The sequence below is a fragment of the Bombina bombina genome, chromosome 6 (genome assembly GCF_027579735.1).
Source record: "Bombina bombina isolate aBomBom1 chromosome 6, aBomBom1.pri, whole genome shotgun sequence".
Taxonomy (NCBI): Eukaryota; Metazoa; Chordata; class Amphibia; order Anura; family Bombinatoridae; genus Bombina; species Bombina bombina.
The window spans coordinates 721,616,287-721,630,970 of NC_069504.1; positions in this window are offsets into that span (position 1 = coordinate 721,616,287).

Sequence of the window (14,684 nt, forward strand, 5' to 3'; positions counted from 1 at the left end):
TCTGCCCGGATAGGATGAAGACTTCTGCTGGTCCGGATGTCCTCTTCTGCCCCATTGGATGACCAATGGTGCCCGGCTAGGTGAAGACAGCTCATGGTAGGGTGATCTTCAATGGGGTAGTGTTAGTTTTTTTAAGGGGGGATCGGGTGGGTTTTAGAGTAGGGGTGTGTGGGTTGTAATGTTGGGGGGGGTATTGGATTGCTTTTTTTACAGGTAAAAGAGCTGATTACTTTGGGGCAATGCCCCGCAAAAAGCCATTTTAAGGGCTGGTAAAAGAGCTGGTTACTTTTGTAATTTAGTTTAGGGTAGGGAATTTTATTTTTTGGGGGGGATTTTTTATTTTATTAGGGGGCTTAGATTAGGTGTAATTAGATTAAAATTCTTGTAATATTTTTTTATTTTTTGTAATTTAGTGTTTTTGTTGTTGTAATATAGTTTAGTTTATTTAATTGTATTTTTTTAGATCATTGTAGTTTATTAATTTAATTAATTTATTGATAGTGTAGTGTTAGGTATATTTGTAACGTAGGTTAGGATTTATTTTACAGGTAATTTTGTAATTATTTTAACTAGGTAGCTATTAAATAGTTATTAACTATTTAATAGCTATTGTACCTAGTTAAAATAAATACAAAGTTGCCTGTAAAATAAAAATAAACCCTAAAATAGCTACAATGTAATTATTAATTATATTGTAGCTATCTTAGGGTTTATTTTATAGGTAAGTATTTAGTTTTAAATAGGAATAATGTTGTTAATTATAGGAATATTTATTTAGATAAATGTAAATAATATTTAAGTTAGGGGGGTGTTAGGGTTAGGGTTAGACTTAGGTTTTGGGTTTAATTCATTTAATATAGTGGCAGCGGAGTAGAAGGGGGCAGGATAGGGGTTAATAAATGTAATGTAGGTGGCGGAGGGCTCCGGGTGCGACGGTTTAGGGGTTAAACAATTAATTTATTTGCGTCGGGGTCCGGGATCGGCAGGATAGGGGTTAATAACTTTATGTAGGTGGCGGCGGTATAGGGGGCGGCAGTTTAGGGGTTCATAGGTATAATGTAGGTGGCGGCGGGGTCCTGGAGCGGCAGTTTAGGGGTTCATAAATTTATTATAGTGGCGGCGGGGTCCAGGAGCGGCGGTTTAGGGGTTAATAACTTTATTATAGTTGCGACGGGGTCCGGGAGCGGCGGTTTAGGGGTTAATATATTTATTATAGTGGCAACGGGGTCCGGGAGCGGTGGTTTAGGGGTTAACAACTTTATTATAGTTGCGGTGGGGTCCTGGAGCGGCGGTTTAGGGGGTAATAAGTTTATTTAGGTGCGGGGGGCTCCGGGAGCGGTGGTTTAGGGGGAAAAACAGTATAGTATAGTGTGGGTGCTTAGTGACAGGCTATCAAGAAAGCTGCGAAGAAGCCGATGAGCAGCGAGATCGATGACTATCAGTTAACAACAGTCCGCTGCTCATCGCTCCGTACTTGGTGCGCAGCTTCTTGACAGCTTTCTTGATAACTTTGGCGAACCTATTCAGGTCCGCGGCGGTGATGTAAGGGGAGCTTATGCGAGCGTATTTGGCCGGCGAATGCAGGTAAGTAGACAGCTTGATAACTAGAGGCCATTGTCTCAGTAAGAACACCAACCCAGCAATGAGGAACGGATTTTTGACTCTTTACATCTACATTGTATGGGAAATCAACACAAAAACAATTTTGGCAAAATTGTAATGCATTTTGGTGGGAGATTCCTCTGTAAATTAGGGTAACAATGCAATGTGTTTTTTTTTTATAAAAGAGGATGACACTATCCATTGATTTTTTAGTTTAAAGTAAGTCAATTGTGTACTGTTCCTTTTTGAAGTGTATGGTTAATTATTGGAGCACTAATTGCTAGTTGCTACCTCAAGCTTGTGGTAGCAATAACCTGCCAGTTGTAATGGCTGGTTATTTATTGTGGGCCCGCAAACAAAGTGAATTTGCCATTTGCAGGCACACAATAAATTAGTGCTCCACTTGTAATCTAGCCCTTTATGTTTAAGCAAATTTATCAGATTCTACCAATCCCTTTTTCTTAGGCAATTAAACACATTAAAGTTGTAAAGTAGTTTAGAATCTGCATAACCTTATGAACATTTTGAAATCAGTTAATTTGTTGATGCTATCAGATTCTACAAATAAGTTTTAATTTTATGCTAGGCATTATGAGATTGTTTAATATGTTTACGTGTTTCTAACATTCTCCTGCAAACAAAACATGTTAAGGTTATGTTTCCTTTTTTTCTAATAGTACACAATTTTATTATTAGTAATGCATAGTGTGATAGTAGTACATTTATTTTTCAGCTAATAACTCAAATTCTTGAGATAGATATAAAGCTACGTAAACAGCTCATCAAAAGATAAACTTTCCGGAGATAAAAAGGTGCAAAAAGAATATGCAAAATTTCATTTTGTGTCCGTCCGGCTAGCAAGACTGAAACCCTCACGTAATGGGTAGTGCGTTAAAAAAGTTGCACTAAACACAACATAAGGAGCCCCTGGGAGTGCAGAGTAACGGGAAGGGGCCTTGACCTTTGGAGGAATAGGCCTGTTTTTTTCTGATTGGGTATTAAGGGGTAATGGGCGGGGTTAGCACGTGCCACGGCGTACTTAAGAAAAGAGCGGGAGAATCTGTCATCAGCTTTACAGAAAAATTGTTTTGGAAAGTGCTCGTTCGTTTGAGTTTTGGATATCGCTATGGCGCATTTTGATGCTCTATTAGAGCAGCTCAAAAAGACAGCGGAAAAAGGGGCCCTACCTGGCTCAAAGAAAAGCTCCGTTCACTGTTGGTTCCAGATACCGGAGAGATGGTGGCTAAAGATGTTGCTTCTCCTAGACTGGTAAGGCGTTCCAGGCCTCCGGTTCGTCTGGATCCGGATTCTGAAGGAAGTACCGGTGGCCACAGGAGATCCAGCCCCAGTCCGGGGGTAAAGGCGACCATGAAGAAGAGAACAGGTTCCGGTTCTGGGAGTCAACAGGTTGAGGCGGAGACCAGGCAGCCTGTTATACCAGCCTGCAGCAGTGTTGGTGTGCCGGAACAAGTGATAGTTTCGGGTAAAGAGGGTGATTCTTTGCCTCAGGGTAAGACGCCCGTTTTTGCCCATAAAGAGTCTAATAAAGGAAGGAGGCAAGTTAATAAAGGTGACGGCTCATTGAGGCCTAGTTTAGTGAGGGTTGGTAATGAGCAAACAGATAGCGTTAGGTCAGTAGGTGTTGTAGAAAGACAGAGAGTCGAGGATAGAAGGGAAGCTGGGGTTTCAGGCTCGTCTGTTTTATCTCATGTGGTAGAAGCGCAGGTACATAAATTTTCTCGGACGGAGATTTTGAGGCCTAGTAGTAGTTTTGAGGAGCAGAGGTTTAAAGTGTTTAAGGAGAGTGTTAGGGGGGATGAATTAATTGAAAACCAGCCTGATCCGGAAGCTTGTGCTGGCGGAGAGGACTTAACCTTATATTTAGATTCCTCTGAGGAGGATTTTATACCTCCTTCTACTCGGTCGGGTGGTCCTCTTCGCCTGTTTAGGTCAGCAGTTAGGGCATCGAGTGATTCAATTTTAAGGGGTGAGATAAGAAATTTGAAGGTTGGGAATGTTGATGTGGTCGAAAATTTGCCTGTTTCTAATAATGCTTATTTTTCAGAATGGAATGAGATTGGGTCACGGCCTATGAATCCTCCTGGTTTTCTGGTGGTAGGAAATGACGGCCTGAGTGGGGAAGCTTATGGCCTGCAGGAATCTTGGACGGATAATATCAGGCTTGATATAGAGGACGGCGTTCCGATGTCGGGATGTTCTAATTCGAACGGTGATGAGGCAGGGGTGAGTACGACCAGCAATCTTAATTTTGGCCATGAAGGGGATTTGAGAAGGGGTCATAGTAATACATTTAATAGTCCGGTTAATTCTGTTCAACGTCCAAACAGGTCTGGGAATGGGAGAATACAAGGTAGAGGTAGACAGCGCAAGAGTAGCAGTGTCTGGGGTTACAGCTCCTAAGAAGGGTAAAGGGGTTTTGGTTGATAGTGGGTTGGGTATGTCTACGGCTAGGAGGGGTGTTGGTTTATAGGCGCCATCAGGGGGTTTGTCACATGTTTCTGTTTTACAGGCTGATAGAGGTCAACAGGAGATGGCTATTACGGAACCTAGGGCTTCTGGGTTCCAGATTAGGGAGAAGGTCACGGCTGCATCTCAAGTGGATCAGTCCCCTGCGGCTCAGGATCATGGAACAGGTAATGGGTGAGCTGGTACTGGGGAATTGAATGTTGGGGTTGAAAAAGTTGGGGTGAATGTTGATTCTATATCAGTTACTGTGGTAGCAGGTTTAAGGGAGTTGTTAGCTAAGTTAGAAGGTGCTAAAGTTCCAGGAGGAGTCGCCAATTCTTGGGTTCCTCCTGGATCTGCATTGCCAAATGTGTCAGTTGCGGGTTCTGTTGAGGCCACTAAAGGTGATGGGTCAGCAATTCAGGCACAGGCAGTTGGATTGCCCCAGTCAAAAGTGGTTAATATTGAGAATAAAGGGTTGGGGGGCCCTGAACTTAAAATTGCTGATACGGCTTTGGCTAGGTCTTGTTTGTGTTCTATCGGGCCTTTAGGTATGCACTTGACGTTTGAGTTAAGGGAAAAGATCTGGAAGCGGGAATTTATTGAATTATTTTCACTTTTACCGCTTGACCAATCTTTTGAAATACCTGAGGATTCAAAGAAAGATGCTTCAAAAAAGGAGGAAGAGGAGAGGAAAAAACGGTACAGAAAACTACCAAAAACCTTTACCAATTGGTTTCAAGCTTTTGTTATTTATGCCAGTGTGTTTGCTGGTAAGTTTCCTGAACAGGGAGCAGCCCTTTTTTGTTACTTAGATGAAGTTGCTGCTGCTCAGAGAACATATGGGGGTATGGCTTGGTGGGTTTATGATGAGCAATTTAGGCAACGTTTGTCAGTTAAGCCTGAGATGAAATGGGATGATCGGGATATGGGGCTTTGGCTCAAGATAATGACCCCATTAAGGTCTTAGCAGCCTTTTCGTGGGGGAGCCGGCGGGTCGCTCCAGAGTGGGTCATCGGCAACAGTTAAAAAAGGTTTCTGCTTCGCTTTCAATGAGAAAGGTTGCAAATGGGGATCTGCCTGTAAATTTAGGCATGAGTGGTCGGGGTGCGGGGGTGCTCACCCATTCTCCAAGTGTTTCAGAAAGAACAAAGTGGGTGGAGCCCAGGAGTTGCCTGAAAAAGGGAGTAACTCCGGTGAGGTTAAGCGGGATGGAGCTGTGGCTCGTACTTTACGCTGAACAAAAGGGTTTTAGGGAAAAATCTTTATTATTGTGGCACGGTTTTGAATACGGTTTTAAAATTCCATCTTCTGGGGGTGCTGTTTATTATAGCAGCAACCTGAAGTCAGCTAGGGAATAGCCAGATGTTGTAAAGAGTAAACTTGAGAAGGAGGTTTCGTTGGGGCGAATGGCAGGGCCTTTTAAAGTCCCCCCAATCCCTCATTTGCCTATTTCACCTTTGGGTGTGGTACCTAAGAAGGATCCGGGTAAATTCCGACTTATACACCATCTGTCTTTCCATAAAGGTGGGTCCGTGAATGATGGCATTCCAGATGATTATCGTCAGTGTCCTATGCATCTTTCGACCTGGCGGTTAAGATGGTTAGGGAAGCGGGTCAGTTTGCTTGGCTAGCTAAGGTTGATATTGAAGCAGCTTTTCGGTTGCTGCCGGTTCATCCTTCTTCTCACTACCTTTTGGGTTGCTGTTTTGATGGAGTTTTTTATGTAGACCTTTGCCTTCCGATGGGGTGCTCTATTTCCTGTTCATTGTTTGAGTGTTTTAGTTCATTTTTGGAATGGGTTGTTAAGGTTAAGTCAGGATTTTCTTCTATTGTACATTATCTCAATGATTTTCTGTTTGTGGGTCCCCCCGAGTCGAATATTTGTTTGAAGTTGAGGGATTGTTTTTATTTAATGGCATCTGAATTCAGGGCTTCTATTGCAATGAAAAAATCTGAGGGTCCAGTTACGGCCCTTAATTTTTTGGGGATTACAATCAATTTGGCTAAGATGGCATGTAGGTTGCCGAGGGAAAAGATTGTTGATTTGTCGGAAATGATTCAGCGGTTTCTTGGTGTTCGTAAGGTGACTTTGCGGGAAATGCAATCACTGTTGGGGAAATTGAATTTTGCTTGCAGAATCATTCCCATTGGAAGAGTGTTCTCCAGGAGAATGTCATTGGCCACATCTGGTGTAATCAAGCCCCATCATTTTGTGAGGGTTAAAAAAGGGCACAAAGGTGATTTGAGAGTATGGTTAGAGTTCCTTAAAAATTTGAATGGAGCTGCGATCTTCATGGAAGCTCGGGTTGATTTGGATTTGGTAACTGATGCAGCTGGAGGTGTCGGTTTTGGGGCATATTTCCAGGGCCATTGGTGTGCGGATGTGTTGCCTCAAGAATGGGTGGGCCTTGGTTTAACTCGAAACCTGGTATTTCTTGAGCTGTTTCCGATATTGGTAGCTTTATTTGTTTGGGAGGGCGACTTGGTCAATAAATCTATATTATTTCACACGGATAATATGGGTGTTGTTTCTGCTATCAACACGTTATCTGCTTCCTCCCTGCCAGTTTTGCGATTACTGAGAGTGCTGGTTTTGAAATGTTTGAGTATGAATGTTTTTGTCAGGGCTAAACATATCCCTGGTAAGTGTAATATAATAGCAGATGCTTTATCTCGTTCACAGTGGAGCCGTTTTCGGGAGCTAGCGCCTCAGGCCGATGCAGTCGAGTGAGTTTCCCGGATCAGTTATGGAGGCTTGGGCAGGAGGATTGGATTAGTTAGTTAAAAATTCTTTGGCTCCAGGTACTTGGTCTTCTTACGTATCAGTCTGGAGAGAATGGGAAATGTGGTTGGGTCAGGCTGAACTTAAGGAAGGGACTGATGGTGTCACGGGTTGTTTAGTGGAATGGATGTGGCATTGGGGAGCTTTGGGTTTGTCAGCATCCAATATGGATAAAAGATTGGCGGCATTAGCCTTTAGATTTCGTTTATTGGGTATGTGTGATATTACAAAAGTTTTTTGGGTACATCAGGTCCTTAAGGGTTTGAAAAAGAAGGCGAAGAATATAGATAAGAGAAGGCCTATTACATTTACGTTGCTGGAAAAGATTTGGGTAGTGCTATCTTATATTTATTCATCAGTATTTGAAATAACATTGTTTTGAACGGCCTTCGTTTTAGCCTTCTTCGGGGCCTTCCGGATATCGGAATTAGTAAGCCCAAGCAGAAGGGTTTCTGGGGGTTTACAAAAAGAAGATGTGATATGGGATGAAAATAGGGTGGAAATTTTATTGAAGAGTAGTAAAACTGACATATATAAAAAAGGCAAGAATATAGTTCTATTCCGTAGTGGGTCAGTAGTGTGTCCTTGTCAGGTATTGTTGCATTATGGGGCCATACGGTCTTCGCAAGATGGCCCGTTATTAATTCATTCTGATGGTTCCTTTTTGTCACAGTATCAATTTTGGGCCATTTTGAAAGGATCAATTGGGTTATTGGGCCTTAATCCATTGGATTTTGGGTCTCATTCATTTCATATAGGGGCCGCTACTGAGGCTTCTATACTAGGTTTGAGGGAGGATATAGTGAAACAGATTGGGAGATGGGGATCAAATCGTTATAAATCTTATGTTAGACCTGATTTGAGAGTATAAATAAAAAAAAAAAAAGAGGTAGAATGTTTTGGGAATGTCTTAGCAAATAGCATCCTGAATGTTTTCTTTTATTTTCTTGTATTTTCAGGTGTGAGGATCGTATGGGTGATGGGGCATTCATTTATTTATTGGGCCAATGCTGAGGCCAGTAAGAAAATGGGCGGCCTGCAGCTCAGGTGTCCAGTTGGTCAATGGGAAGTCAAATGGTTTGGGATTAGGTGCATGTGTTGGAAGCTTTTGTTTCCAGTATTTGTTGAATATAGTAAGGTTTTCCATTGCCCTGATGTTTTAGTGTTGCATTTGGGGGGGAATGATTTGGGTATTATTCCACAAAAAGAACTAGTCAGAAGAATTAAAAGAGATTTGGGCAATATTAAAGATCTTCATCCTGAGATATAGATAATTTGGTCACAGATCACTCCACGGCTGGTTTGGAGATCGGCCTGGGATTATGAAAAACTTGAAAGGAGCCGTAAAAAAATTAATAAAATAATTAGTTCCTTTGTAAGAAGTTTGGGGGGGGGGTGTTGTTTTCCACCCTGATTTTGAAGTTGAAGGGGCTGATGAATTCTATCTAAAAGATGGGGTTCATTTCAATCAATTTGGGCTGCAGCTATTTTTGTTTGATATCAAAGAAGCTTTGGGAAAAATTTTGGGTTTGGCAGGACTGGGCTGCTTGAGCAGACCAGTCGGTGGCGGGGGTGCTAGTTCCCAGACAAATATTTTAAGCAATATGGCCAAGTGATTTGGAGGATTTTAAGAAGTTGCCTCGCCATGGGGTGAGCAGGCAACTGGTTTATTATAGGGACAAGGGGTTCCCTATTAAAGTGGAGGTGTGCTTGGTACGGACTCAACGTGGATATAATTGAGTCCAGTTTTTTGAATGACGGCCATGTTGTTTTTGTGAGTTTGGGAACTAGCACCGCTGTGGGGAATTGTCAATATGTTTTATGTTTAATGTTTAAGGTTAATTAAGAACATTAGGTATGTTCTGTTTAAAATGTTTTATTATATTATTAATATTTAATATTTAAATTATTGTTATTTAATAAAATGGCTGCGGACAATTTTATACCAAAAGTTTTGTGTGTAAGTCTTATTTATATAAGTAAGTAGTTTTATAAAGATGTTATTATGTTGGGCTGGGGATTGACGACTTTAAAGGTCAAGTACATTCAAAATTACCGTTACACTCATATAAACACTATCTGATAAAAAATTTCATTAAAATATATATTTTTTAAATTATAAGGGTTAAAAGGTATATGGTATATGACAAGGTATTTGACTGCAACTACTATATTGTATGTATATATATATATATATATATATATATATAAAATACCAAAAAGGAGGCACTTTCTGGTCTTGAATCCAACGTGATAATCCTGATGTAAATAATTGTATCTGAAAGCTGTGGTGAAACCCCAAAATGTTATACAGTAAAATCATCACGTTGGATTCAAGACCGGAGAGTGCCTCCTTTATTTATTGTTGTTTATGCTTTGAGTTGCACCCCAGCAGATGTTAGTGAGCGTGCTAAGCCTATTAATATATATATATATATATATATATATATATATATAAACATATAAACATATAAACATATAAACCTATACAGGGAGTGCAGAATTATTAGGCAAATGAGTATATTGACCACATCATCCTCTTTATGCACGTTGTCTTACTCCAAGCTGTATAGGCTCGAAAGCCTACTACCAATTAAGCATATTAGGTGATGTGCATCTCTGTAATGAGAAGGGGTGTGGTCTAATGACATCAACACCCTATATCAGGCGTGCATAATTATTAGGCAACTTCCTTTCCTTTGGCAAAATGGGTCAAAAGAAGGACTTGACAGGCTCAGAAAAGTCAAAAATAGTGAGATATCTTGCAGAGGGATGCAGCACTCTTAAAATTACAAAGCTTCTGAAGCGTGATCATCGAACAATCAAGCATTTCATTCAAAATAGTCAACAGGGTAGCAAGAAGTGTGTGGAAAAACCAAGGCGCAAAATAACTGCCCATGAACTGAGAAAAGTCAAGCGTGCAGCTGCCAAGATGCCACTTGCCACCAGTTTGGCCATATTTCAGAGCTGCAACATCACTGGAGTGCCCAAAAGCACAAGGTGTGCAATACTCAGAGACATGGCCAAGGTAAGAAAGGCTGAAAGACGACCACCACTGAACAAGACACACAAGCTGAAACGTCAAGACTGGGCCAAGAAATATCTCAAGACTGATTTTTCTAAGGTTTTATGGACTGATGAAATGAGAGTGAGTCTTGATGGGAGAGATGGATGGGCCCGTGGCTGGATTGGTAAAGGGCAGAGAGCTCCAGTCCGACTCAGACGCCAGCAAGGTGGAGGTGGAGTACTGGTTTGGGCTGGTATCATCAAAGATGAGCTTGTGGGGCCTTTTCGGGTTGAGGATGGAGTCAAGCTCAACTCCCAGTCCTTGTGCGCTCTCTCTCTCTTCTTTTTGCATGTACTACTATCCCTACGACTGAGGTTTGGATTTACCCTGTCTGATTGGAGCTGCACAGAACGGGACTCAAGTTTTCATTCATCTTAAAGGGACATATCACCTTGTACTGGATGTTTCACTTTTAGTAAAAGACAGTAATGAGAATGTTCATGAGAAACTATTAGAGGTACTGTTGCATATAAACAGTGTGCAATACAGGTGGTTTTCTGACATATATATGTCTTACAGTTTAATTTAAGGTCAAGCAATTTTATATATTTTTATGCTTGTTTTCTCACAATTAATTCATATATATTAAGTCGTTAAATCAAGGTACTGTTTTTTATATATATTTTTTGCTATATATATTTATATTTATACTAAGGGTGCTATTGTGGATTTTAGATTTTATATTTGATCAATTTTTATGCATTTTTGCTTTTAGGCGATTTTAGAAATTTTTAATATCTATATTTATATCTATATATTTTTTATATTTATTATTCATTTATTATCCACTTATTATTGACAAGAGATATATATATATATATATATATATATATATATATATATATATAGTTATAGTCTCTGAGGATACTGAGTCAGTTCATATAGCGCAATTCACTTTTTTTCCCTGTTGCATTTTCCCAGTCCTACTGCCAGTTTCTGGAAGACACCTTCTTCAAGCAGTGGTACAGGAAAAAATCTGCATCCTTCAAGAAAAACATGATTTTCATGCAGGACAATGCTCGATCACACACGTCCAAGTACTCCACAGCGTGGCTGGCAAGAAAGGGTATAAAAGAAGAAAATCTAATGACATGGCCTCCTTGTTCACCTGATCTGAACCCCATTGAGAACCTGTGGTCCATCATCAAATGTGAGATTTACAAGGAGGGAAAACAGTACACCTCTCTGAACAGTGTCTGGGAGGCTGTGGTTGCTGCTGCACGCAATGTTGATGGTGAACAGATCAAAACACTGACAGAATCCATGGATGGCAGGCTTTTGAGTGTCCTTGCAAAGAAAGGTGGCTATATTGGTCACTGATTTGTTTTTGTTTTGTTTTTGTTTTTTTTGTTTTTGTTTTTTTTTAAATTACCATCTTTATTGATTGTAAGTATGAAATAAGAAAAGGTTACAAACAACGGTACACTTACCGTAAAGGCGATACAATATAATAGGTGTACTTTCAGTAGGAAGGTAGTCCCAGATGGTGTTTTTAAGGCTAAATATGACACATTACAAACAAAAGTAAAGAAAAGAAAGAAAACAATGAACGGAAACAAAACAAGAACAAAACGTTACTGACCATTGATACCTTCGTAGCTGTTAGAGAGAATTGCATATGCTAAGTGAGATTAAGCTGGTGACCAAGTCTTATCCCCTCTATCTTGGTTCCATAATTGGGTGATAGGAAAAGGGTTTAGGCTCCCTACAATTATATCATTAGTTGAGGCCCCTATCAGGTTTATGGAGAAGCCTATGTGTTAGCTCCATCCAGTAAGGGGGGAGAAGGGTCCCTATCTCCACGCATCACACCCATGTCAAGGTCTTGTCGAGGCACAGTCAAATTGGGGTGGGGTCTAGTCCTTGTCAGTGATTCATCCCATAGGAATCTCATATTATGGAAGAATTCTAACCTGAGTCTTTTAAGATAGCCAAATTCCTCGAGGCTCAGCAACTCTTCAGTTTTGGCTAACCACATTTGTCCAGTCAGAAGAGTAGGTGATTTCCATCTCAATGCTATTAGGGCTTTGGCGCTATTAATTCCTATCTGCAGTAATTGTCTCCTAATCTTGCAGGGAACTTGAGGGGGTTTGTTTAGTAGTGCTATCTGAGGTGTGAGGCGGAGGTTAGTGATTAAGCTGTTTCTAAAATGTTCCTCAATGTAGAGCCAGAGTTGTTTAACAAAATCGCATTCCCACCACATGTGAAGGTAACTTCCTCTATTCCCACAGCCTCTCCAGCATAAGTCACTAGAGTTTGGATATATAGAGCGTAGTCTTGTCGGGGTTAGGTACCAGCGTGTTAACACTCTGAAGTTTAATTCTAGGATCTTTGGTGAGGTTGAGGATTTTTTAGTATGAAGAAATATTGATCCCCAGTCCTCTGTGTTAAAGGTGTCGCCCAGTTCCCTGTGCCAGTTAGTAGTGTATGAAGGGAGTTTCTCTCTCATATACATCTGTAATATGCCGCGCATTTTAGAAAGCGTGTGGGGCATTGGAGTATTGGTTGAGCAAAGCTTCTCGAATGTAGTCAAGGGCCTCAAAAAGTCTGTCTTATATGGTGTAGTAAGGAGAAAATGTGTGAGCTGCCTATATTTTAGCCAAGGATGGTATGCGCCATGCGCCACCTCTTTTAATTCTTCTCTATCCTTAAGTTTACCTTCTCTTATAAACTCCGCTAAAGGGGTGGTGTATCCCCATTCAGCTCTCCTTTGGAAGTTCTTATCTAGTCCTCCTGTAAGTTCAGCATTGAGGGGAACGGGAAAGAGGGGGGATCTAGGCCCTGTGATGTCTCGTCTTTTATGCTTAATTGTGTCCCATGCCTCAAAAAAGTGTTTGTGTATAGGAAGTGTTATGCAACTTGGAGGTCTCAAGGACCTAGGAACCCAGCATAAAGCTCCCACTGAGGGAACCTTTAAGATCTGTGAGTCTAATGCTATCCATGCCTTGTGCTCTGAGGACGCGTGCCAATCATAAACTCTCTGGAGTACAATGGCTTCTAAATACACCTGAAGATTCGGTAGACCCAGCCCACCTGCCAGAGTAGTTCTGTACATCGTAGCTTTGTTAACTCGGGGTTTGCTAGAGCCCCAGATAAACCTGTTTATATGACTTTGGAGCCTCAGTGGGAACCAACCAGGCAACGCTATAGGGAGAGCTTGAAATATATATAGGATTCTTTGTAAGGTTGTCATTTTTATGCACTGTATTTTCCCCCACCAAGATAGGGGTTTTGTCGCCCAGGAGTTTAAGTCTTTTTGTGTTCGTGATAGGAGATCTTCAAAGTTTTTTTTAAAAAGGGTGGTGGGGTTGGGAGATAAATGAATACCTAGGTATTTTATAGAATCTGTTCTAAGCGTTAATGGGCAGATTTCTGCAAGTTTCATAAATTCTTCTCGCCGGAGGGAAATGTTCAATAACTCTGACTTGGTTGTGTTTACTACAAAATTAGAATGGGTTCCAAATCTGTGTAATTCATGCATAGTTGCTGATAGGGACTGTGTTGGGTCTGTGATAGTGAAAAGAACGTCATCCGCATATAAGGCGATCTTGAAATTATGGGGGCCGATTTCCGCACCCTTTATAGAGTGATTATTGCGGACATGCGCTGCTAGTACTTCCATGGTAAGTACGAATAAGAGGGGGGACAACGGGCAGCCCTGTCTCGTCCCATTCCTGATTTGGAACGGGGGAGAGAGGACACCATTTGCCCGTACTCTCGCAGTGGGGTGTGCATACAAACTAAAGATTCTATTGAGCATCTGGGGTCCTAGTCCAATATCTAGTAGGGTTTCTCTAAGGAACTGCCAATCGAGCCTGTCAAAGGCCTTCTCGGCATCTGTTGCCAAGAAGACTGTCGGGATATTATGACATTTGGTATAGGACATAAGGGTCAGGGCTCTTATTGTATTGTCCCTGGCCTCTCTGTGGGGGATAAATCCGACCTGGTCGGTGTGTATAACATCTTCAAGTAATTTGTTCAGTCTCTTTGCTAGGATCTTTCCCAAGATCTTGAGATCTACATTTAGCAGGGAGATAGGCCTGTAGCTTCTAGGGTCTGTGGGAGTTTTGCCAGATTTTAAGATAACTGAGATGTGGGCTTGCTGCATCTCTGTGGGGAGTGCGTGGCCGTCATCTATGGTGTGAAATAACTTTAAAAGGTGTGGGGCAAGGGAGGATCTGTACATTTTATAATAAGTACCGGTAAACCCATCGGGTCCTGGGCTTTTTTTGGAAGGTAATTTCGCAATCACCGAGAGAATTTCTTGGAGGGAAATGGGTGTTTCAAAGTCATCTCGTAGCTGTGTTTGTATTTTAGGGAGATTGGCCTCTGTGATGTAGGCTTGAAGAGCGGTCAGCCTGTTCGGGGAACTGGGTGTCTGTAAATTGTATAACTCTGAGTAATAACTTCTGAACTGATCCGCTATTTCCCCACTATCTATTAGTTGTTGGCCTAACGGCGTCACTAGTTTGTTAATGTGGGACTTTGTGTGCTGTTGGTTCAATAGTCTAGCTAGTCTGGGCCCTGCTCTGTTGCTTTCGAAGAAATACATTTTCTTCAGAGCTAATGCCTTTCTCTGTGCTTCTTTGGATAGTATGTTATTAATTTCTAGTCTAGTCTTCGTAACCTGTGATAGGAGTGTTCTGTTAGAAGGATCATGTTTGTGTTGCGTTTCTAGACCATGTAATTGTGCAGTTAGCGAAGCTATGGAGGACTGATACTGTTTTTTCAATCTCGCTTTTTGTTTTATACATTCTCCTCGGA